Source organism: Sapajus apella, unplaced genomic scaffold (assembly GCF_009761245.1).
Source record: "Sapajus apella isolate SASKATOON/1434 unplaced genomic scaffold, GSC_monkey_1.0 scaffold111, whole genome shotgun sequence".
Taxonomy (NCBI): Eukaryota; Metazoa; Chordata; class Mammalia; order Primates; family Cebidae; genus Sapajus; species Sapajus apella.
Window position 1 is genome coordinate 5,456,034 of NW_022437051.1, and position 26,576 is coordinate 5,482,609.

The window sequence follows — 26,576 nt, forward strand, 5'->3', positions numbered from 1 at the left end:
AGGTATGGTGGTTCACACCTTGGCCTCAGCACTTTGGGAGGCCAAGAAGGGAGGATCACTTGAGGCTAGGAGTTCAAAACCAGCCTGGACAACATAACAAGATCCCTGTCTCTGCAAAATAAGCTTTAAAAAATTATTCCAGTGTAGTGGCATGGGCCTGCAGTCCCAGCTACTTGAGAGGCTAAGGCAGGAGGATTGCTTCAGCCCAGGAGATTGAGGCTGCAATAACCTGTGATTGCACCACTGTACTCTAGCCTGGGTGACAAAGCAAGTACTTTTCTCTGTTAAACAAACAAGCAAAAATGATGATGCTGTATCATAGTGTAAGTCCTAAAACTCAAAAGTTCATATACTGACATCTGGACTCTATACTATATTTCTTTGAACTTTAAAACAGAAGACTTTTCACTGAAGCTTTCATAACAGAAAGAATGACATCAAAGTAGAAGTAGGCTAGCCATGAGCAGCCACACAACTTCTTAAAAATTATATTTGTCCAGTCTATCATTGATGGGCAGACACAAGAACAGAAAGCCAAACACCGCATGTTCTCACTCATAGGTGGGTGTTGAACAATGAGAACACGTATACTCAGGGAGAGGAGCATCACACACTGGGGACAGTTGCAGGGGTAGGGGAGGGACAGCAGGGGGTGGGAAGGGAGGGGAGAGTGGGGAGAGATAACATGGGGAGAAATGCCAGTTATAGTATGCACCTAAAGTAAAATAAATAAATTTTTTAAAAAATCATATTTGTGATCATCATGAAATTCTGTTGATTTTTCTTCTGTAAAAAATTGAGATAGGTCTTTATAAGTTCATTGCAGGAACCAGATAATGAGTTAAATAACATTTTTAAAGTAATTATATTTTTTCACAGAGCTAATTTTTCCAAAGGATGCAGGATAGATTCACAAATGGTTTTGACCCGATTTGTCAGCGAGAAATCGGGCTTCTTTCAGTGGAGGATTAAGCTGTATTCTTTGTTGCATATTGCTTACTTTTTATGAAACATATATTTCCAGTTAATTGTTACAGGTATGTTTTAGCTAAGTTGGAAGTTGATAACTTCTTTTTAAAAGCATAAAAGTATAAATTTGAATGTCAAATTAGTTTAAATGGTTAATCTATAATTCATCCTTGATTATTTTATGATTCTATTATGCTTAAAAACTTAAAAAAGCATTACTTATTATATTGGTATCATTTTTACAAGTCATTCCACTTTCTGCACTTTTTACGTTACCAGCTTTAACTTTACGCATATTATGGTATGCCAACACCAAACCAAGTAGGACCTATTTTGTTCAATGCTATTTAAAAAATCAAAGTTCTCCGGGATTCTAATTTTTAAAATATTTCTCTCAGGGCTAACATTACACATATATGGAATTTGTTCATTAATTTATTCAACATTCATCCCAGTAAACAGCCACTGAAAGCTTATTCACTAAACCACTGAGCTAAGTTGTAGTGAGGTTACAAAGATGAATAAAATATAGCCCTGCTCCATGGGGAGTGCACTCACTGAACTAACTACTTTGCAGAAATCCAAAATACAATGGCTTATATAAGATATTAGGTTGGTGCAAAAGTAATTGTGGTTTTTGCCATTACTTTTAAATGGCACTTACTTAGGCACCGAACTGATAGATATGTGTCTCTTCTCATTGTAGCAATCCCTAGCACCAGCAACTTGCCAATAAGAAAGCGACCTGGTAATTGGATATATCATTTCTGCCCACATCTCATTGGAATCAATTTTGTACCATAGCCGCCCTGGGAATGTAATCTCTAACTGGGTAGCAGAGTACCCAACTAGAATTAGGGATTTCATTACGAAAAAGAAGAGCACAGCAATTAAAGAAATTGAATTATTAACAGATATAGCAACATGGAAGAATCTCAAAAACATTATGCTAAGCAGAAGTCAGTCATAAAAAAGTTACATCATGTGTGATTCCGTATGTATGAAACTCCAGGCAGGGCAAAACTCACATGGCAGGAACATGATTGCCTGAGACCTAGGTCTTGAGGAGGTGATTAACCACCAGAAAGCACACGGAAACTCTTTTTGGGGTGATGGAAATGTTTGAGATCTTGATTGTGTTACATGACTATACAATTACCAAAACTCATCAAACTTAACACTTGGCGTGAGTTAGTTATTATCATTGTGGCTGCTGCTGTTACCATTGTCTTGAGTGGGGTTCACAGAATTTCAAAAGGGTTAAAAAAATTACTGTTTAAATTTGTAATTCTTGAGCCAAAAAAAGAAATTTAACATAGAGTTATTTTATTTAGAGTCCATTTTATTTTTTAAAACTTGGCAAGTATATGTTTCAATTAAGATAATTTACAATGGCTGTTATACAGACAACTTTAAAGCTCAGTAGATTAACTGAGAAGTAAACAGAATAAAAGATGTGTTTCTCACATCTGTCACAGCCCCTCTGGGTGGTTGGTTGGGTTGCTCTCCTTCCACAGCAATTAGGGTTCTAGCTTCTTCCATCTAGTGGATCCACTGACTTCTGGGACCTTAGAATCCTCTGGGATTGTAGAATCATCTGTTAGATCTTCTGCAGCCAAGGGGGAGGGAAGGGGAACAGAGGGTCTCATGAGATTCAGGGGTCAGGCCTAGAAGCAGCATATATACCTCTACCATATTGAATGGCCCAAGTGGGTCGCATGACCACACTGAGAGATACACCTGGAAATGTTGTCTTCTTATGTGCCCAGGGCAAGAGGGAAATTCTTGGTGAATATATTGCCTGTGGTTACATCTTTCTATCACTAAAAAGTTCAGATCCTGTCTTTGCAACATAATAGTTGATTGAATTAGGGAAAGGGTCTAGGCCTCAGGTTGGTTTATTTGTTTTTATTTCTAAAATGATGGCATAAATGATACCTACCAAACAGGGCTGTTATGCGAACGAAATGAGATTATTCATGTAGAGTGCATAATAGAGGGCCTGACACACAGCAGGCACATCCAATTTCCTGCCTGGTTCTCCTTGCATGAGGGCAGACTGATTCAATCATGGTGGTTTTATAATATACTTTAATATTTGATTGGAATAGTCTTTTACCAGTTTTCTTTTTTGTTTGTTCATTTGTTTGTCTTAATATACCTTATTTTTTCAGAGCACTGGCCCTCATATCTCATTATGTTTAAGATTCACCCCACAGGGAGTTCACCCCACACACTTCAGGGTTGAACATGACTCAGCCTCATGTTCCATGGTGTGTCATGCCTAGGTGTCAGACAGGGCCCTGGACAGATCCCAAGCAGAGCCAATGCAGGACAGTTGGCAGAGAGCAATGGAAGGGATGCTGAGAGAATGTAAATGCGGAATAAGTTCTCTTCTTTCTGTTATCCAGTTTTCCCATTCTAGAACATAGCAATGACATTTGAAAAGGAAGTTATCCCATTTACTCCTGAAGGCATGTTCCTTATGTTCTCTTGGATTTGCTCCCATTAGGATCAAATTAACAAAAAGCTATATTATAAAAGGGAGAGGGTCAGACCCCTTAACTTAATGAAGAAATGCTATTTCTTGATGTAACCACCAGTCCCTGTGAGGTAACATAACTAAGTTAAGAGAAAATGCAGGTAGTATGATACTGTTTTAAAAGTCAAAGGGATTTGCTACTGCCTTTGGGGGAAAGACTTCACTCTTTCCCTGGCACAGGAGCCTGGGGATTAGAGGATCAGTTTGTATTCTCCTGCCTCACCCAAGCCACTTCTGATCACCATCAAGGCAACTTGTATTCTCCCAGATGCTTATTAAGGTACCCTGCAGCTTCATCTTAGCAGTAAATTACTCTTATTCAAAACATGGCTTAAGAACAGGCGTGTGATGGATCTCCTCCAAACTATACTCCCCTTCTTGCCACCAAAAACTCAAACTTTTCCTAGACCATAAATAAGATCCTGGGCACTGTAAGTACCTCCAGTGAGCTATATGGAAGGAATTTGCCCCATCTTTTGACATGCTAAGAGTCTGAAAGTCAGTTATAGGTGATCATTTTGCAGTCAAGGGTATGGTCTCTATGAGCCAGGTTTTTCCCTCCTGTAAAAAATACTTAATGAGATCCAGGTTAAAAGTTTCTGGCCTGTGATGCTGAGGGGTCTAATATGTGCAACCAAAGATCGCAGTTATTTGTTAGGATGATTATTCTGGAACACGCTGAGCTTTGGGTCGGTCCTTGTCTAACCACGGAATTGCTGCATGCCCTTTGGAGGTATTTTACTAGCTTCTCCATGTCTAGATGTACTAGTATTATTATATGATATCAGATTTCCCCACAAAATGCCATTGCAATTGGCTATTCATTTGTGTGCACCAACATTATTATTTACTGTACTTAGTCTGTTTTGTAGTATTTAGTGACCTTCACCAGAAGTTCAGCATTCTTGGCAGGCATTTTTTCCTTGGCCACAGAGGAACCCTGTATTTCTCTGGCTCTGGCTCCTTCCAAGAGATGGGAATGTAATAGCAGCAGCTGAGGATATGAAAATAACTGGGAACAAAATAGACATCAAATTCAGAAAATGACTGAAAAACAAAATAGCAGAAGCAGTTCTTTTTCAGCACTGAACATTCTATAAGATTCAGTGCTAAGCTGGCTATCACATTGCTATTTTGAACAGAGGGACAAACATAGGTAGATTGACATGTGATTTCATATTTTAAACACAGATGATAGAATTCTGACTCCAGATTTTACTCCTAGATCCATGTGGGTGATTAATTGTAAATTTTGAAAAATATGGATACAAGAATAGAACAGACTTCTAATACAGTTCCCTTTTTAAACACACACAAATAAAACTTTAGAACTTGACCGAAAAAATGAATCTAGTGGGGTGGATGATGTTTCTGTTAATAATTTCGGAGTGTGCTTTTTTTTTCAGGTTTAAAAAAAAAAAGCTTCACTGATTGGAAGGCTCAAGTTCATTGAGATACACAATGTCTTTGAGTGAGCATTCCAAAAAACTGAATATCTCCTTCTGGCATGAATTGTTCTTTCTGCTGCATTCCAAGCTGACACAGCCACATTTCTTCCTTTATGTGTTCTATTACCCACGAGACTGCAGGAGAGTCTCACCCAAAAGCATTAATGTTGCTACATTACCATAAAAGTCTGCCCTGTGAGTATTACTTAAAAAACAAACAAATGGGCCACATTAGAACAGATTGATAGCAGCCTCCCCTCTTGGATTGAAGAAAACAACCACTTAACACTCTGGTTGCTGAAGGTTCAGTCCTGCAGAGAGGAGGTCCACTTCCACAGTTAAAGCCTTTCTGCAGTTTAGAGAGACATCCATCACCTTTTTCCTTTTTTTGTTATTATTTTTTCCCTAAGGTATTTAAGATATGTGCAATATCTTAAATCTAAAGCTATCTTTGAGATCAAGGAGGAGAAATATTTAAACATTTGTGCATTCAGTTCATGATTCAGAGATTTATTTATAAAACTGTTGATTTTGGGACACCCAATTCTTGCATTTAAACTGCTGAAGTGAGTCATGTTTGTGGGAGGTAATTACTACCAGAAAGTACAACTAACTTGTAAGCTTCTCTTTAAAATGTCCATTCACAATCTACAATTACTGCAAATAACAGGCTTACCAGGACTTTTGCTCTGTTTTATGGCTGTATATATTTATTATGCGTGCATTAGGCAATACCCAAACATACTTTTGTCACATAGGGGTTCTTGTAGGAGAAATGAGTCCCTTTATTAGTATCAGTGTAGATATCTGAGGATGTAGTATTGAAAACATATAAACTCAAAATATCCCTTCCAATACAGGAAACAGCCTGGAGAACAGCTGGTTCGAGAGTAATAATAGATTCCAATTGTCAGAAAATGTATACCTATGATTTGTGCATCATTAAAGAGCATATCCAACCCACTGAAATTCTAGCAGGCACTTCCCTCTTTAACACCTCCATGCCTCTCAGGCTGATTATGTGTCCTCCTGGGAGGCTCTCTGAGTCTTCGTTTTGTGACTGATGAAGTCCACGCCTAACTGACTAGAAGCTGAGTGGGTAGCTTCTTATGGGCCATAATGCCAGTCTCTGAGAACATCCTGAAGTTCATGGCTCTTTCCGCAACAATCAGCGCCTAAAGTTTCACAGATAAGATGTCTGGAAGTGGCTTACGCCTGTAATCCAGCACTTTGGGAGGCTGAGGCAGGAAGATCACTTGAGGCTAGGAGTTCAAGACCAGCCTGGGCAACACCATAGAGAGATCTCGGTCTCTACAAAAAAAAAAAAAAAAAATTTAAATTAGGAGCAAAGATATCTAGAGAGCTGGTGTTGTCAAAAGGATGAAAAGCAGTAGGAGGGAATTTGGTGTTTGAATCCGAGTAAATAAGAGACTGCCGCAGCAGCGGTTGGGGAAATCACCAGAAAAGACATTCTGGAATTTCCAGCAAACTCTGGCTACCTGATGTTTTTGCCCTGCCATATCCTTAACCTGCCTTTGACTTAACCTTGCTCAAAGCAACTCCACTGGGATACCAAGGCCTCCAAGTCTTCCCTATAACTCCCTTGATTCCTGCACCAAACACATACTCTTCTTTGGTAGACTTGAGACTTAGCAAACTGAATAACCATGCCTCTTTAGGCTGCCCATGATCCAGCGGTCTTATTGGACCTTTCTACATTCATTTATTCACACTGTTTCAGTTGTCATTTATTCGGTACCTACTGACCAAGTGCCCTCTATGTGTCAGTTGTTGTGCCAGGTCAGGCAAGGTAATTCACATCTGTAATACCACCATTTTGGGAGGCCAAGGCGGGTGGATGACCTGAGGCCAGGAGTTCAAGACCAGCCTAGCCAACATGGTGAAACCCCATGTCTACTAAAAATACAAAAAATATATAGCTGGGTGTGGTGGCAGGTTCCTACAACCCCAGCTACTCGGGAGGCTGAGGCAGGAGAATCGCTTGAACGCAGGAGGCGGAGGTGGCAGTGAGCTGAGATTGCACCATTGCACTCCAGCCTAGGCAACAAGAGCGAAACTGTTTTGAAAAAAAAATTGCTGTGCCAGGTGCCGGAACATAACCCAATCCCTGTCTTTGAAGAGCATATTGACTAGCTGGAAGGACAGACCTAAAGAGTGGCAATTTCAGAACTGCATGACAAATGTTACATAGGAGTGAGTGGTGTTATGGAGACACATCAGAAAAGCACCATACCTGACCCTGGGAGGCAGAAAGCACTTCCCATGAGTGCCCATGTTTCAGCGAAGACCTGAAGAAAAAGGGTTTATATGAACAGACACCTCTTAAAAGACACACAAGCAGCCAATAAACACACAAAAAATGTTCAACATCATTAATTAGAAATGTGCAAATCAAAACTATAGTAAGATACCATTTCACACCAGTCAGACTGGCTATGATTAAAAAATAACAAGTTGGCAAGGCTGTGGAGAAAAGAGAACACTTATACACTACTGTTGGTAGGAAGAAAAGTTAGTTCAGCCACTGTGGAAAGCAGTTTAAGATTTCTCAAAGAGCAGAAAAGAGAACTACCATTTGACTTGGCAATCCCATTACTGGGTATATACCCAAAGGAAAATAAATTGTTCTACCAAAAAAGCACATACACTTCTATGTTTATCAAGGCACTGTTTACAATAACAAAGGCACAAAATCAATAGGTGCCTATCAATGGTAAATTCAATAAAGAAAATTTACATATACACCATGGAATACTACCCAGCCACAAAAAAGAATGAAATCATATCCTTTGCAGCAACATGGATGTAGTCAGAGGCCATTATCCTAAGCAAATTAAAGCAAACAGAAAACCAAATACCACATGTTCTCACTTATAAGTGAGAGCTGAACGTTGTGTATACATGGACATAAAGGTGGGAACAATAGACATTGGTCACTACAGGAGAGAGTAGGAAGGAGGGAGGCAAGAGCTGAAAAACTACATATTGAATATTATGCTCATTACTTGGGTGATGGGTAAATTCCTACCCCAAACCCCAGCATTATGAAATATACCCTTGTAACAAACCTGCACATGTACTCTCTGAATCTAGAATACAAGTTGAAATTTTAAAAAATAATAGGTATAGAGTTTCAATTTTGCAAGATGCAAAGAGTTCAGGAAGTAGATGGTAGTGATGATTGCCACCAAGTACAACGTGGATGTACTTCATACCACTAAACTGTGCACTTGAAAATGCTTATGGTGGGAAATTTTATATGTGTATTTTACTGCAATAAAGTAGATGCTTTCAAAAGAGCAAAAGTACAAGGAGGGGCCAAGGGAGTTTAGAGTATTTGCAAGAGAATAGTTGAAGTAATAGGCCATGGAATCCAACCTAGATAGGAGGGAAGTAGAGAGTGGGGAGGTGAGTGGGTGGCAGTACCACTGAAATTGCAGAAGAGTAAATGTCGTGTGTTCTAGAACAGGCACACTGGAAGAACAACAAACTTCTTGTAAAGGTTTGAACTGGTGAGAGTTTTGAAGTAGAGCATTATTATCCACTTGATGGGATACTACAAATGCTTTTGCATTTCAAAAGAAATATTCCATTGCATGCATTTTAATAATGTATTCCATTTTATAGCTGTAACATAATTTAACCAATCTCTTCCTATAATTATTATTCTAAATCATAGTGACAAAATACTAGTAGTCTTACTTAAACAAATAAATTTATGATTCTTACAGAAATCCTCACCCAGAAGTCTCTGACCTTCTTGAGACTGGTGGAAAGAAAAACCCTGGGATTCCACAAAAACTCAAGACCAAACCTACTGACTGGTGCCCTCTCTAAGAAACAAAATTGTAATTTTCCTTGAAGTGGACAGCCTGGAATTCCTCTGCACACTCAGTCATGTGGACAGAGAGACCGAGTTACTGCAACTTGCTTCTTAATGTATATGAATTTCTTAGTTAATGCAACAGAATCTACTGAGTAGCTTCCACATAAAAAGAACTCTGTCTGGAACTGGAAAGGTAAAAATGCTCTCAAATGTAGGCATAATTAGATGAGTACATAAATTATTATAATAGAAAGTAAAAGCAAAGGGAGATTTTCCATGAAGCAAATGAAACTTAAGCATCAGTGCCCCTCACTTAACGTGGGCCCCTTCCAACACTCTGGGAGATACCCTATACATATACTTACATGGCCATATATTCTGGGAAAGTTTGCAAAAGTGAAAATTAAAACAAAATTTCAATTAGTTAAACTGCTGTTTCTTTTTCCTCTGACTTTCCCCACTGTTAGAATGACCAAGGCCATTTTTGAGGTCCAAAAAAGGCAAAGTATTGAAGACACATTCAGTTGAGCTTATTGAAATTGAAACACATATCTGGGGCTCACAGATATTTTGCTTTCAAACAAAATTATTGCACCCAGCACAGGAAGTAAGTGAGTGCTGGAAGAGATGCAAGGTTTGAAGTATATAGAGCCAGGAGCTAGACTGTGGAATATTCTTCTAATCAGCCATATAAAACTGAACAGTAGATTCCGTTCCCATCAGTGCCTGGTCAAAACAATTCTCTGAAAACAAACAAACAAACAAACAATTCTCTGAATTTAGGAATACTTTCAATAACAGCATGAGCAGTTCCAATTATACATGCACTATCTGTTTTTTTCCTTTTTGTTGGTAATCACACAAAATAGAATGTATGGATTTCTAGGGCACAAACCTGTAGAAGTATTTTGAAGAATATGTAAAGTTGTATGTTTTATTTTTTCCAATTATCAACAGTAAAAAATTATGACCATTATAGAAGACTGAACTATCTTTCCATGTTCAGTACAGAAAATCTTACAATTAAGTAACTGTGGTAGGTAGTTGACGTAATACAAATGTTATTTGTTTAGATTATGGAATGTCTCTTGTATCTGTTAGCTTTTCAAAACGTGACTTCATTGTAATTTCTTTTCTGTTGTTGTTTTTTAGAAACAGAATCTCACTCTGTTGCCCAGGCTAAAGTGCCGTGGTGCAATCACAGCTCACTTCAGCCTTGAACTCCTCGGCTCAAGTGATCCTCCCACCCCAGCCTCCTTACAAGCTAGAACTACAGATATTTTCCAAATTCTAAATAAATTTTCATTTTCATGCCTAATTTTGTATTAATCACTTTGAATTATTTTCCCTAAAGAGATTCCCCAAAATTGTTTAAGCTTAGAGCCCCACAGAACCTGGATTTACCCCAGTACAAAGTAATGACTGTGATAAGAGAGAAATGTAAGAGGGCCTGCGGGAGTTCTGAGAAGGAAGAAATTGTTAGTTACAGAGCTGATCAGGGAAAAGTTTTATCTAAATTATGATTGAGTGAAATAACTTAAACTCAGAGTTATGGCATATGATGCTGTAAATGAAAAATGGAATCTTTATAACATTTTAATAATTTCTCTCCCTGGATCTACTCACTGTAATATTCTGTTATTGACACATTCTCTTCTCTACATGCATATTTCATTCTGTTCTCATAGTTAAAAACCTTTTCTGCTGAAGCTTTGTGGCCAAAGGTTCAACCAACAAATTAGTGCAAACCTGCTGGGTGTTCAAAGAAGAAAGTTTCTCAGGATAGATTCTGGGTACGGGTTCAAACCAGGAGAAATGTGACAATTCTGTCATGTAATCCAGACCCTATTACATGAATTATGTGGAAACAAAACAAACTTTCTTCCCTGCTCTTCAATTATGCTATAATTAGTGAGCAAGAGTCAGAGAAAGTCCTATTTTTAAGTTCTATGCTGCACTCACCTTCATTCACTCATGAGAGGGAAACAGTCAGCAATTCTGTCTCATTCAGAAGCCAAGCAGAGTTTCTCCTATGGAGCAATATTGTAAAGGTACCTTTACACTATATCCATAACTTGAGAGAGAAAGAGAGAGAGAGAGAGAGAGAGAGGACAGCAACAGGAACTGTGGGAGGGTGGGAGGTCCCTGAAGGAAATGCCTGGTGCTCTGTGTCTGCAGTCACTTCCTTCCCCATCTGGGACCACTTATTCCACTGGCAGACACAGCCTTCCCTGGGTCTGGTGACTCAGCCTTCCCCAGATCTGGTGGGCAGATCAAAGGGCCCTTGACATTGGATGACTCAGCACCCAGTGAGCTTACTATGAACCAAGCTGACATCAGCTGGGAGAAGACAACTTCAGGGACACAGAGGGTCAGCCCTTGGGATCTGAGAAGCAAGTCAGACAGGTGAACTGAGAGTCATAACTCCTGAAGATGAGAATGCGGAAGCAATGCCTTCTGACAATGACTTTCTCGTTGCGGGGGATTGGGGGCCTGATGCTACAGGTCCTGCTGAAATGCAGCTGTGCTCTTGTCACCTGACCAGTTCTTCCCTAACCTCAGATGGTGTGACCGGCTTCTGCTTTGTGCTCATGACTAATTTACTGGTTTCCACTCACTCCTGCCTTGAATAAGTGCATCTGTATGTGAAGTTGTATGTTTTATTAATTCCTACTATCAATTATGCCTTGGTTTTCCAGGTGCCTTGGGATTGGGGACGGAGCTCTTGATTTCTGAAGCCATGTTACTGATGGCTACGATGTCCCGTGCTAGCACTTTCCAGCCAGCGATTGCTGTATGTCAACCTGCCAAGGCTCTCATTCCTGCACTCTGCCAACCTGCCTGGGTATCCTCCTGTAAGACTTCTGATGAGCATTTAGAAGACATACACTTACCAACCCTTCCCAGGTGTGAAACCCCATGGAAAGACTGGCATATTTGCTACTTAATGCAATCTCCTCTTTACAACTAATCCTCCGAGACAGGTTTCACAGGTAAGTAAACAGAGACTCAGAAGTTGTTCCTTATGTAGGTCACACAAATGCCTGTCTTTTCTCTAGTTTGATTCCTCTTTATTCTGCGTTCATGAAACATGTTTTCCTTGCTGTTTTTCAGAACTGGAGATAATAATATCCCCAGGATTGTTTTGACGGTTAAATTAAGTCCTCAATATGAAGGTGCCTAGCACATAATAGATACTTAACAAATGGCAGCTTCTTCATGTCATCCTATTCTGACCTCAGCCTAGTAAACCAGGCTCCTCTGACAGAGTTGAACTTGTTATATGTCTAGGACAACACTGGAGCACACAATAGGTTGTAGTAAATATTGGATGGATGAAATTAGCTGGGCATGGTGGCATGCACCTGTAGTCCCAGCTACTCAGGAGGCTGAGGCAGGAGAATCACTTGAACCCAGTAGGCAGAGGTTGCAGTGAGCTGAGATCATGCCACTGCGCTCCAGCCCAGGCAACAGAGAGACATGAGAATCCATCTCAGAAACACACACACACACACACACACACACACACACACACACACGATGGTGGATGAATGAATGGATAATCAATGGAAGTATTAAAATTTTTTTTAGAGTTTGCAAAAACCTAAAGATCACTCTTTTCCCCCTACACTGTGCTACTTTTGACTTCCTGCTATTTGTATCTATCAGCTGAACATTAGATCTGCTCTTTTGCTGGATTTCTCTTCACCTGCAATGTTAGATGCTCATCCTCATCTGCCCACAAGATCATGCCTTTTGTGTTGCATGTGTCTAGCCATTGAGTTCCGGGCTCTCCTCGCTTTCCTATACTTTTACTTTCTAAGCACAATCCAGATACTCTGCACTAAGGAGGCTGAACACAAGAGATGTGTTTAGCTGAGTAAGTGGTCTACATTTCAGTAGACTTGCTTAGGAAATGGGGGCAACATACCACCACAGTGTGGTTAGATCTGGGCTGAGTAAGGCCACCTGCTGCTGGCTCAGCACCTTTCCGAATAATTAAGCAATTTACTGAGAGCCTGGAATTTGGAATCACAGAAAAAAGTTTTGGATAGAAATACAAGTCAAAAGTCTATAGATGCTTTTCCTCTAGCCAGCAGCTCCATTAAGGAAATTTATTTTCGTGTTTTGGAAGGGTGGAGATTTTAGTTCAATCATGGACACATCCAGCCATTACTCAGTCCTAAGTCAGCAGATTTAAAGGAAGCTAAGAAGGACCCAGGGCCCTGGGCCATCTGTAAGACCTAGGCATAACTTCAGCCATGCCTGGAAGAGGATACCTAGGTATCCGCTCCAGCTCTGGGCATCCATTAGTGGTCACAAAAATGATACCTGGTAATCAAGGCAAAAACTGCCTCTGGATTGCGATCAATTTCTAAAAATTAAACTGCTTGGAAAAGGATAAAGAAGTCCACAAAAAAGGCCCTGAACTGTAGAAGGGTATAATGACCAGGAAATTCCCTGCTCCTAAAGCCTTCCTTTTCCACAGCTGAGACCATATAGTGACTACCTGGAGACTCAGCTCTGTCTCAAGCTCCATGATCAATTGCATTTCTGGTCAGGGAAAATATAGGAAAACTTTAGGTATCAGTTTGGGGGCTTAGGATCGAGTCATCCCTGTGCTAGCACCTACTCTGACATAACACCCCTGTATCTGGTAAATGTATTCTTTACCATATGCTTTTTGATCAGGATTTCCCTTGTGGCTCAGAAGTTTCAGACCTGCATCCTTATCTTAGTCCTGAATACCTGAGCTCCTCCTTGTCTCTGTATTTTCAAAACTGGAAGCTTACCTTTGTATCATAAGAACTTGCAGAATCACACTTCTCTGGTGCTTGTCAAATCTAATGTAGATTTAGCTCACCCAGTAGTGATATTTTCTAGGACAACTTGCTGTCATGCATTGAATCAGCCAGGTTTTGCATCTCAACCCAGCCTCAACTCAGTCCACCCAAATTGACATTTGACTGCATTCTGATTATGCAAGAGTAGAGTTGAGTGGATTAACCTATCCATGCCCAAATTTCAATCTGCACATAGAATCCTGAGGCATGAGTGAAAGCTGCTAAGGCAGCAGGCTATTCAGAAGTCTTAGAGCAATCACTGAGCAAGAAAGAGATACTCACTACTACATCTGAATCAAAACTACCAATAATTCCAAGAAGCCTGGTTTACAGTACTGCATATGTGCATTCACGTTAGCTGTCCAAGACCTTGGTACTTCACCACATGCTTTCATTTCAAAGACCTAGCCAATTAAGGATCTTAAACTGTTGTGAAGCAATAAAAATTTCCCTAAACAATAACTATACAGAGGATCCCTTCCAAGACTGAGATTTTGTTATTTCATTTCAGGCATTCTAAATTAAGCCCTGGAGAAACATTTTACTGCTAATAAGTAATCGCTTGTTGTAATATGCATTATTGCTGAGATAATAGGCTACATCAATATCTATTCATGTTATTGTAACTGGGAAATAAGACTTGAGAATACTACTGTGCAGTATTCTCTGTAGTGAGAAAAATACAAATGTTAATTTTCATACTGTCATGTTTGGTTTAAATTATCTATGCTAAAATATAGACATGTATTTATCTTCAATGTAATGAATTCATTTGTTGCCCAGCCACATTTGATTTTTATCAAGTTTCTCTCTAAAACAATCTTATATGATAGGACACAGAAGAACAAAATAGCCTATGACTTTTCAATGTATAAATAATACATTGAAATTTACTAAAAGAGAGTGTTGATGAAATCTTACCTTTTAAAAAAAAAGGCTTTATATAAACTTTAAAATTCATATCTTAAATGTTTAAAAAAAATCCTAGCTGAGGTTCTTATGTGTGTTTTCTCCCTGCTGGTCTACACTTCAAAATGTGTTGATTTTTAAAAAATATGAATCTTCTGTATATGCACCAATTTTTAACAAATATTATCAACTCTTTAGGTGGAGAGTCACAACCTCTGATTGACTTCAGTATTTTTTAGTTGGTGTGCAGTAATGGTACGTATTTATGGAATTCAGAGTGATATTTTATTACATGTGTACAATGTATAGCAATCAAATCAGGGTAATCAGTACATCCTTTACCTCAAACATTTATAACTTCTTTGTGTTGTGAATATTCAAAGTCTTCTGTTCTAGCTTTTTGAAAAATGTAAACTATTATCAACCAAATTCACCCTTCAGTGTTACAGAACACTAGAACTCATTCCTCCAATCTAGCTACAATTTTGTATCTATTAACCAACTTCTCCCTATCCTCTCCTACCCTCACCCTTCCCAGCCTCTAATAACCACAATTCTATTCCTTACTTCTATGAGCTCAAGATTTTTAAAAATTCAAACATATGAGTGGTAATATTCAGTATCTTTCAGTGTCTGATTTATTTCACTTAATAGAATGTCCTGCAGGCTTATCTGTGTTGATGTGAATGACAAGATTCCATTTTTATGGCTGAATAGTATTCTGTTGTGTATAGACCACATTTTCTTTATGTATTCATATGTTGATGAACATTTAGGTTGATTCCATATCTTGACTATTGTTAATAGAGCTGCAATAAATATGAGGTATAGGTATCACTTTGATATACTGATTTTCTTTTCTTTGGATAAATACCCAGTAGAGAGATTGTGGGATTATATGGTAGTTGTGTTGTGAATTTCTTGAGAAACCTCTGGACTGTTTCCCATAATGGCTGTACTAATTTACATTCCAACCAAGGGTATATAAGAATTCCCTTTTCTCTACGCCTTCATCAATATTTTTTTAAAATCTTTTTGATGATAGCTATTCTGACCAGGATGAGGTGTTATCTTATTGCAGTTTTGATTTGCATTTCCCTTATGATTAGTGATGTGGATCATTTTCTCATACATTTATTGGCCATTTGTATAAATTTTTTTGAAAAATGTCTATTCAGATCCTTTGCTTGTTTATTAATTGAAATATTTGATTTTTCTGCTGTTGAATCTTTAGAGTTTCTTTTACATTGTGGATATTAGTCCATTATTGGATGAATACTATGCAAATATTTTTTCCAATTCCACAGGTTATTTCTTTACTCTATTGATTATTTACTTTGCTGTGCACCTTTTTAGTTTGGTGTATTCTATTTTTGTTTTTCTTGCCTGTGCCGTTAAGTCTTACCCATAAAATCTTTGCCTAGACCTATGTTCAGAAGTATTTTAGCTATGTTTTCTTCTACTAGTTTTATAGTTTCAGGTCTTACATTTAAGTCTTCATCTTGACTTGATTTTTGTATATGATGAGAGATAGAGGTCAAGTTTTATTCTATTGCATGTGAATATCCAGTTTTCCCAACACCATTTAGTGATGAGGGTGTCCTTTCTCCAATGCATATTCTTGGCACCTTTGTCAAAAATCAGTTGGCTATAAATACATGAACTTATTTCCAGTTCTCTCTTCTGTTCCTTTGGCCTATGTGTTTTATTCCAGTACTATGTTGTTTGGGTTGCTATAGCTTTGTAGTATATTTTGAAATTAGGTGGTGTGATGCCTTCAGCTTTATTCTTTTTGCTCAGTATCGCTTTGGATATTTGGAGTCTTTTCTGGTTTAATGAAGAATTTAGAATTGTTTTTCCTATTTCTATGAAGAATGCCATTGGTATTTTGATAGAAATTGTGTTGAATTTATAGATTTCTTTGGGCAGTATGGTCATTTTAACAATGTTAATACTTCCATTCCATGAGCATGGAATGTCTTTCCATTTTATTTGTCCTCTTCAATTGTTTTTCATCAGTATTTTGTAGTTTTTATTGTAGTGATCTTGCATCTTTTTAAACTTATGTATAAGTATTTTACTTTATTTTTTATGTATTTTTTTTAAAAACTGAGTCTTGCTCTGTTGCCAGGCTGGAGTGCAGTGGCATGATCTTGGCTCACGGCAATCTCTGCCTCCTGGGTTCAAGCAATTCTCCTGCCTCAGCCTCCTAAGTAGCTGAGACTACAGGTATGTGCCACCATGCCCAGCTAATTTTTGTATTTTTAGTAGAGATGAGGTTTCATCATGTTGACTAGGATGGTCTTGATCTCTTGACTTCATGATCCACTCTCGTTGGCCTCCCAAAGTGTTGGGATTACAGGCGTGAGCCACTGTGCCAGGCCTTGTTTTATTTTTGTAGATAATGTAAATGGGATTGTTTTCTTGATTTCAGCTAGTTTGTTATTGTTATATAGAGACATTACCCATTTTTGCATATTGAATTTGTATTCTACAAATTTACTGAATTCACTTATTAGCTCTAAGAGGTTTTTGGTGTGTGCAGTCTTTAGGTTTTTCTATATACAAGATCATGTCATTTGCAGAGGTAGAATCTGTCTTCTTTTTTTCCTAATTGGATGTCCTTCATTGCTCTGGTAAAAACTCCCAGTACTATGTTGAAAATAAGAGTGGTGAAAATGGGCATACTTGTCATATTCCAGTTCTTAGAAGAAAAACTTTCAGCTTTTCTCCGTTCAGTATCATAACTGTGAGTTTGTCATATACAGCCTTTCTTATGTTGAGGTATTTTCTTTCTATACCTAACTTGTTGAGACTTTTTATCATCAAGAGATGTCGAATTTTATAAAATTTTTTTCTGTATCTATTCATTGATGTGATGTATCTTCTTTATTGATTTGCATATTTTAAATGATCCTTACGTTTCTGAAGTAAATCTCACTTTATTATCATGTATTTCTCATTGATGTGTTGTTGGATTTCTTTTGCTATGATTTTGTTGACAATATTTGCATCTATGTTCATCGGGGATACTGACCTATACTTTTCTTTTTTGTTTTGTCCTTGTCTTGTTTTGGTATAACTTTGGCCTCATAGAATGAATTAGAAATAATTCTTTTCTCTTCAATTTTTGGGAATAGTTTAAAAGGAATTGGAGTTTATTCTTTAAAAGTTTGGTAGAATTTGACAGTACAGCCATCTGCTCTTGTGCTTTTTTTTTTTTTTTTTCTGGGTGTGGGGAGACTTTTTATTGCTGATTCAATCTTCTTACTTACTATTGGTCTGTTAAAGTTTTCTATTTCTTCATGGTTCAATCTTGGTAGGTTATATGTGTTCGGGAATTAATCCATTTCCTGTAAGTTTTCTAATTTATTGGTGCATAGATAGTCATAACAGCCTCTAATGATTTTTGTGTTTCTGTGATATCTGTCATAATATCTTTTTTCATTTCTTATTTTATTTATTTAAATCTTCTCTCTTTTTTCTTAGTATAGCCAATGGTTTGCCAATCTTGTTCATCTTTTCAAAAAACCAAATTTTCATTAATCTTTTATATATTTTAGCCTCTGTTTCATTTAGTTCTGCCCTGATCTTTATTATTTATTTTTTTCTACTAACTTTGGATTTGGTTTGTTCTTGCTTTTCTGGTTCCCTGCGTTGTATCATTAGGCTATTTTTAAAAATAATATTTTCTTTTTTGATATAGACATTTATGGTTATAAACTTCCCTCTGGGTACTGTTTTTGCTGTATTCCATACGTTTTTGTTTGTTGTGTTTCCATTGTTTTAAGACTTTTTATATTTACTTTTTAATTTATCCACTGACCCAATGATCATTCAGGAGTATGTTATTCAATGTGTTTGTATTTGTACAGTTTCTAAATGTTTCTCTTGTTATTGAAATCTAGTTTCATTCCATTGTGGTCTGAGAAGACACTGGATATAATTTCCATTTTTAAATATTTGTTGAGATTTCTTTTGTAGCCCAATATATGATGTGTCCTGGAGAATGTTCCATGTGCTGACAAGACAAAAGAAGACTATAGTCCAATGTGCATTCTACTGCTGTTTAATAAAATGTTCTGTAAATGTCTGTTAGGTCTACAATGCAGTATAAATATGATGTTTCTTTGTTGAGATGAATCTGTTTAACACTGAAAGTGTAGTACTCAAGTCCCCAACTATTCTTGTATTGGGATCAATCTCTCTCTTTAGCTCTAAAATTTTCTTTATATACCTACGTGCTCTGATATTGGTGCATATATATTTAAAGTTGTTATGTCTTCTTGCTTAATTGATCCTTTTATAATTATATAATGACCCCTCTTTATTTCTTTTTATGCTTACTGACTTAAAGTTTATTTTGGCTGATATAAGTACAGCTGCTCCTTCATGGTATTTATTTGTATGGATTTTCCTTTTCTATCTCTTTACTTTCTATTTGTGTTCTTACTGGTTAAATGGTTTCTTTAGGCAGAATATAGGTTGGGCCTTGTTTTTCAGCTGTTCAACTCGTCTATATATTTTAATTGAGGAATTTAAATTATTTACCTTCAAGATTTTTACTGATAGATGAGAACTTACTGCTGTCATTTTGTCAAGTTGTTTGTTATTGTTTCATGTTTCTTTTCTTTCTCTTTTATTGCTTATCTTTGCCATTTGGTGGTTATCTGTAGTAATTAAATTTGATTCTTTTTTCTTTCCCATTTGTGCATCTGCTCTATCAGTGAGCTTCATAGTTTTGAGTATTTTCATAATGGTAGATTTTATTCTTTTGCTTCTAGATGTAGAAATCCCTTGAGCATTTCTCGCAGGGCTGGTCTAGTGATAATGTAACTCAACAGTTTTTGTTTGGTAAACACTTTGTATTTCCTTTATTTCTGAAGGATAGTCTGGTTGGGTGTAACATTCTTGGTTGGCAGTTTTTTCTTCTTTTGGCACTCTGAATATATCTTTCTAATCTCTCCTGACCTGTAAGTTTTCTGCTGAGAAGTCTGTTGTTAGTCTGATGGAGATTCCCTTATGTGTGACATGATACTTTTCTCCAGCTGTTTTTACAATTCTGTCTTTGTTGACTCTTGATGATTTGAATGCAGCATGTCTCAGACATGATTTTTTTGGGGTTGAATCTATTTGAGAATCTTTGGACTACCTGCATCTAGATATCCATATTTTTTCTAAGACTTGGCAAGTTGTCAGCTATTATTTTGTTAAATAGGGTTTCTGTGAATTTTTCGATCTCTTTTTCTACTGGAACTTCCCAAATTTGAATATGTATTCACTTATGGTGTCCCATATGTCACATAGACTTTTTGCATTCTTTTTATTCTTTTTTTTTTTAATCTTTCTGATTGGGTTATTTCAAAAGACATGTCTTCAACTTCAGAAATTTTATGCTTGACCAAGTCTATTGTTAAAGCTCTCAATTATAGTTTTTACTTCATTCATTAAATTCTTTAGTTGCCACATTTCTGTTTGTTTGTTTGTTTTTAATGGTGTCTATTACTTTGTTGAATTTATCATTCAGATCAGGAATTGACTTTTTTATTTCTTTGTATTGTCTACCTACATTCTTTGTGTCACTCAATTTCTTCAAAATAATCATTTTGAATTCTTTTTCACATACCACATAGGTTTCCTTGTCTTTGGAATCTGTTGCTAGAGAATTATTATGTTCATTTGGAGGTGTTGTGTTTCTTTCCATTTTCAGTTTATTGTGTTGTTATGTTGATATCTATGCATCTGATATAACAATTGATTCATTGAATTTTATGGAGCAGCTTTCACGAAGAAATACTTTTCCCACAGATGTATCTCTAATGTTGTCTGTGTAGGGTACCCCATCTCTAGTTCTGAGTGGCACTGTAGTGTAATCTCCATGCATTTGATTTCTTCAGCTATAACCAACATCAGCAATGCCTGCAAGTTTCTCAGTGGCTTAGGCTGCAGTATTTTGTGCAGGCTGCAGTATAGCTTTACTGGGGACTGTGATGCGAGGTGGACCAGTCTTCAGGGCCCTAAGTGGCTCACATGGACCTCAGTGGTGGCAGCAGTGTTCCCTGGATGGGCCAGTCCTCTGGTCCCTGGGTAGAGTATATGGTCTTCATCTATGGTGACAGCTGGCTTTGAAGAATGATCCTTGGGACTTTGCATGGTACACAGAAGCGCTGGTGGTGGCAACAACAGCCTCAGCAGGTTAGGTGGCCAAAGTGTAAGCCCGGTGGTGTGTGTTGGCATTGGCAGCAGGCTCACTTGCTGAGCTAATAAGGCTAATCTTTGGGGCCCCAAGTAATTGGAGACACCTGTGTTAATGGTTTTAGCTTGAACAAATTAAGTTTTGGGTTCTTTGGGAGCACATGCAGGCATATAGTGGCCCTGTTGCTGGAGAAGGAGGGGTTACTGGAGAAGGAGGGGTCACTGTCACTGGTGGCTCTCTATGTCAGGGGGACAGCCTCCCTTATGTGCTAAACTGCCTGTTCCTCTGTGTATAGAGTACTGTGTGTGCTTGGGTGCTGGGGGTATGGCCACAACCCTGGGTCTAGCTAGTTTTATGACACTACAGCCCTCTGAGTGATTGTAGGGTGATGTCAGAGGGATCCCAGAGATATGGAAGTGTAGGGATTGTTTGGACCCGGGACAAGATGCAGTATGATGGTGGCTCCATTATCAAAATGATGCTGTGCAGTCACAGCTTGAATCCTAGTGGATGGGTGGGACCCAGCATCAATTCCCTCTCTGGGACAATGTAGTTGTGTGAACTCCAGGAAGCTCACCATACTAGGCTTAGGCCTGTGAGGGCCTAGGGGCTCTCCTGTAGCTAGGATTGCAGGTATCTGTGGTGGGAATGTGGACTGTTGGGGATCTCCGGCTTATTGTTTCCCCACAATGGGGAGTCTGTCCATGCTCTGATGCTGCAAGCTGATGCTGGCCAGCTGTTTCACTTCCCTCTCTGTGCTGCCACCTTGAGTTTCTGTGCCTCAGAAGGTCTCTCTCATTTCTCTTCCGAATTCCAGTGTTCATCCTTATATGTTCTATTCAACATGTGGTTATCTACTTCCTGTAAGTCATTTAATGAATCTTAAGGAATATAAGCAAGTTTAAGAAACTAAGCAAAGCAACTGAAACACAGAATGGAATTTTCAACAGTCTCTTGGTGCTTGGGAGACAAAAGTTGGGTTTCAGAAACTCTCAAAGGAGTTGGGGGAGGTAGGTAGTGAACACCTAAGCTGTCACTTGAGATCCCTGGAGGCTATAACACCTGGAGGCCACATCACCATGGAGGCAAACTAAGCCTTATAAAGATTGTGACCCTGGTAACTATTATTCTACTCTCTACTTCTATGAAATCAATTTTTTAATATTCGATGTATGAGTGAGATCATGTGAAACTTGTCTTTCTCTGCCTGGCTTATTTTACTTAACATAATGTTCTCTAGGCTCGCCGTGTTGTGACAAATAACAGGATTTTGTCCTTTTTTATGGATATGCTAATTACCATGACTTGATTTTTGGCAGTGTATGCATGTACCAAAACATCATACTGTACCCCATAAATATGTACAGTTACTACTTGTCAATTTAGAAAAAGATTACAATACTACCTTAAGTCAACTGAATTCTTTATTGGCTCTAAACAATCTGACTCCATCGTAGCTGCCTCACAGAAGATAGATAAATTCTCACTAGAAAATAATACAGCATCCAAAGCCATCAATTTTTAACATCTAGATGTCCTCATTAAAAAATAATACCATTTTCAACAGGAATGCTTCCAGGTTTTGTCCATTCAACATATTAGCTGTGGGCTTGTCATAAATAGCCCTTATTATTTTGAGATATGTTCAATCAATACCTAGTTTATTGAGTGTTTTTAACATGAAGGGATGTTGCATTTTGTCAAAGGCCTTTTCAGCATCTATTGAGATAATCATGTGGTTTTAGTCTTTTGTTTTGTTTACATGATGGATTATGTTTATTGATTTGCATATGTTGAACCAGCCTTGCATCCCAGGGATGAATCCGACTTGATATGGTGGATAAGTTTTTTGATGTGCCGCTAGATTCAGTTTGTCAGTATTTTATTGAGGATTTTCCTATCAATGTTCCTCAGGGATATTGGCCTGAAGTTTTCTTTTTTGTTGTGTCTCTGCGAGGTTTTGGTATCAGGATGATGCTGGCTTCATAAAATGAGTTAGGAATGAGTCCCTCCTTTCCAATTGTTTGGACTAGTTTCAGAAGGAATGGTACCAGCTCTTCTTTGTACCTCTGGTAGAATTTGGCTATGACTCTGTCTGTTCCTGGGCATTTTTTGGTTGGTAGGCTATTAATTACTGCCTCAATTTCAGAACTTTTTATTGGTCTATTCAAGGATTTGACTTATTCCTGGTTTAGTCTTGAGAGGGTGTATGTGTCCAAAAATTTACCTATTTCTTCTAGATTTTCTAGTTTATTTGCATAGAGGTGTTTATAGTATTCTCTGATGGTAGTTTGTATTTCTGTGGGGTCAGTGGTAATAGCCCCTTTATTGTTTTTAATGGGTCTATTTGATTTTTCTCTCTTTTCTTCATTAGTCTAGCTAGAAGTCCATCTATTTGTTAACTTTTTTCAAAAAACCATCTCCTGGATTCATTCCTTTCAGCCCAAAAACTCCTTAAGCTGGTAAGCAACTTCAGCAGAGTCTCAGGATACAAAAATCAATGTGCAAAACTCACAAGCATTCCTTTACACCCACAATAGACAAGCAGAGAGCCAACTTATGAATAAACTCCCATTGACAATTGCTACAAAAATAATAAAATACCTAGGAATACAGCTAACAAGACACATTAAGGACTCTTCAAGGAGAACTACAAACCACAGCTCAAGAAAATAAGAAAGGACTCAAACAAATGAAAAAACATTCTATCCTCACGGATAGGAGGACTCAATATCGTGAAAATGGTCATACTGCCCAAAATAATTTATAGATTCAGTGCTATTCATGTCAAACTAACATTGACATTCTTCATAGAATTAGAAAAAAAAGACTTTCATATGGAATTGAAGAAGACTCCGTATAGCCAAGACAATCCTAAGCAAAAAGAACAAAGCTGGAGGCATCATGCTACCTGACTTCAAACTATACTACAAGGCTATAATAACCAAAACAGCATGGTACTGGTACCAAAACAGCATGGTACTGGTACCAAAACAGACGTATAGACCAATGGAACAGAACAGAGACCACAGAAATAACACCACACATCTACAACCATCTGCTCTGTGACAAGCCTGATAAAACAAGCAATAGGGAAAGGATCTCCTATTCAATAAATGGTGCTGGGAAAACTGGTTAGCCATATGTAGAAAACTGAAACTGGGCCCCTTCCTTATACAAAAAATTAACTCCAGATGGATTAAAGACTTAAATGTAAAACCCAAGACCAGAAAAACTCTAGAAGAAAACCTAGGCAGTACCATTCAGGACATAAGCATGGGCAAAGACCTTACAATGAAAACAATGAAAGCAATTGCAACAAAATCCAAAACTGACAAATGAGATCTAACTAAACTAAAAAGCTTCTGCATAGCAAAAGAAACTATCATTAGAGTGGACAGGTAACCTACAGAATGGGAGAAAATTTTTGCAACTACTCATCTGACAAAGGTCTAATATCCAGAATCTACAAAGAACTTAAACAAATTTACAAGAAATAAAAACAAGAATCTACAAAGAACTAAAACAGATTTACAAGAAAAAAGCAAGCCCATTCAAAAGTGGGCAAAGGACATGAACAGACACTTTTCAAAAGAAGACATATATGAGGCCAGCAAACATGAAAAAATGCTCATCATCACTGGTAATTAGAGAAATGCAAATCAAAACCACATTGAGATACCACCTCACGCCAGTTATAATGTTGATCGTTAAAAAATCTGGAGACAACAGATGCTGGAGAGGATGTGGAGAAATAGGAACACTTTTACACTGTTGGTGGAAGTGTAAATTAGTTCAACCATTGTGGAAGACAGTGTGGAGATTCCTCATGGAACCTAGAAATAAAAATTGCATTTGACCCAGCAATCCCAGTACTGGGTATATACCGAAAGGATTATAAATCATTCTATTATAAAGACACATGCACGTGTATGTTCATTGCAGCACTGTTTACAATAGCAAAGACCTAGAACCAACCCAAATGCCCATCGATGATAGACTGGACAAGGAAAATGTGGCACATATACACCATGGAATACTATGCAGCCATAAAAAAGGATGAGTTCATGTCCTTTGTAGGGACATGGATGAATCTGGAAACCATCATTCTCAGCAAACTGACACAAGAACAGAAAATCAAACACCACATGTTATCACTCATAGGCGGGTGTTGAACAATGAGAACACATGGACACAAGGAGAGGAGCATCACACACTGGGGTCTGTTGGGGGGCCAGGGGAGGGACAGTGTGGGGGTGGGGAGTTTAGGGAGCGATAACATGAGGAGGAATGCCAGATATAGGTGACGGAGAGATGGAGGCAGCAAACTACATTGCCATGTATATACCTATGCAACAGTCCTACATGATCTGCACATGTAACCCAAAACCTAAAGTACAATTAAAAAAAAAAAAACAGGATGATTAAACCAAACTCCACAGGAAAAAAAAAATCTCATCCAAAAGTGGGCAAAGAATATGAACAGACACTTTTCAAAAGAAGACATTTATACAGAGAACAAACTTATGAAGAAAAAATGCTCAACATAACTGATCATTAAAGAAATGCACATCAAAACCATAATGAGATACCCTCTCATACCAGTCAGAATGGCAATTACTAAAAAGTCAAGAAATAATAGATTCTGGCAAGGCTGTGGAGAAGTAGTAACACTTTTACACTGTTGATGGGAATGTAAATTAGTTCAACCATTGTGAAAGACAGTATGGTGATTCCTCAAGGATCTAGAAACAGAAATATCATTTGACCCAACAGTCCCATTACTAGGTATATACCCAAAGAAATATAAATCATTCTACTATAAAGACACATGCACACATGTTTATTGCAGCACTATTTACAATAGCAAAGATGTGGAACCAACCTAAATGCCCATCAATGACAGACTAGATAAAGAAAATGTGGTAAATGTACACCATGGAATACTATGCAGCCATAAAAAGGAATGAGATCTTGTCCTTTGAAGGGACATGGATGAAGCTAGAAGCCATCATCTTCAGCAAACTAAAACAGAAACAGAAAACCAAACATTGCATGTTCTCACTCATATGTGCTCGTTGAACAGTGAGAACGCAGGAACATAGTGGGGGAACATCATACACCAGGGCCCATTGTGGGGTAGGAGGGTGAGAGGAGGTAACTTAGAGGATGGGTCAATAGGTGCAGCAAACCACCATGGCACACATATACCTATGTAACAAACCTACACATTTTAAAAATAAAAAAGGAATAGCTCAAAATTAAAAATTAAAAATAATAACACCAGTCATACTACAAAATAGGACACATTTATGACTTAGATATCAGGGTTATCAGACATGTGATTTAAAATTATGGAGAATATTATGCTAAAAACATTGAAATTGGCTGGGCACGGTGGTTCACGCCTGTAATCCCAGCACTTTGGGAGGCCAAGGCAGGAGGATCACCTAAGTCAGGAGTTTGAGACCAGCCTGGGCAACATGGTGAAACCCTGTGTCTACTAAAAATACAAAAATTAGCCAGGCATGGTGGTGGGCACCTGTAATCCCAGCTACTTGGAAGGCTGAAGCAAGAGAATCACTTAAACATGGGAGGCAGAGGTTGCAGTGAGCCAAGATTGCACTATTGCACTCCAACCTGGGCAGCAAGAGTGGGACTCCTCCTCAAAAAAACAAAAACAAAAACAAAAATACCTGAAATCAATATGGAAAAGTTTACCAGACTGTTAAATCTAAAATAAAATAAAAAATTCAAAAACTAAAAAGTGTGATAAATTAAGCTGTAATTAGATTTACTTTATCATTAATTCAATACAACT

The 26,576-nt window shown here is 37.9% G+C and overlaps 2 long non-coding RNA genes across 2 annotated transcripts in view; one reads left to right on the plus strand and one right to left on the minus strand.

Moving 5' to 3' along the window:
* Nucleotides 1-15,155, plus strand: part of LOC116537526 — a 58,847-nt gene extending 43,692 nt beyond the window's left edge. Inside the window, exons 2-4 of the long non-coding RNA XR_004263163.1 lie at nucleotides 8,712-8,999; nucleotides 11,506-11,799; nucleotides 14,758-15,155. This is a non-coding gene — a long non-coding RNA (uncharacterized LOC116537526). The remainder of the gene's footprint in view (nucleotides 1-8,711; nucleotides 9,000-11,505; nucleotides 11,800-14,757) is intronic.
* The window catches only part of LOC116537530, a 61,273-nt gene continuing 40,411 nt past the window's right edge, over nucleotides 5,715-26,576 (minus strand). Inside the window, exons 2-3 of the long non-coding RNA XR_004263167.1 lie at nucleotides 7,214-7,268; nucleotides 5,715-6,270 (exon numbers count right to left, since the gene is read on the minus strand). This is a non-coding gene — a long non-coding RNA (uncharacterized LOC116537530). The remainder of the gene's footprint in view (nucleotides 6,271-7,213; nucleotides 7,269-26,576) is intronic.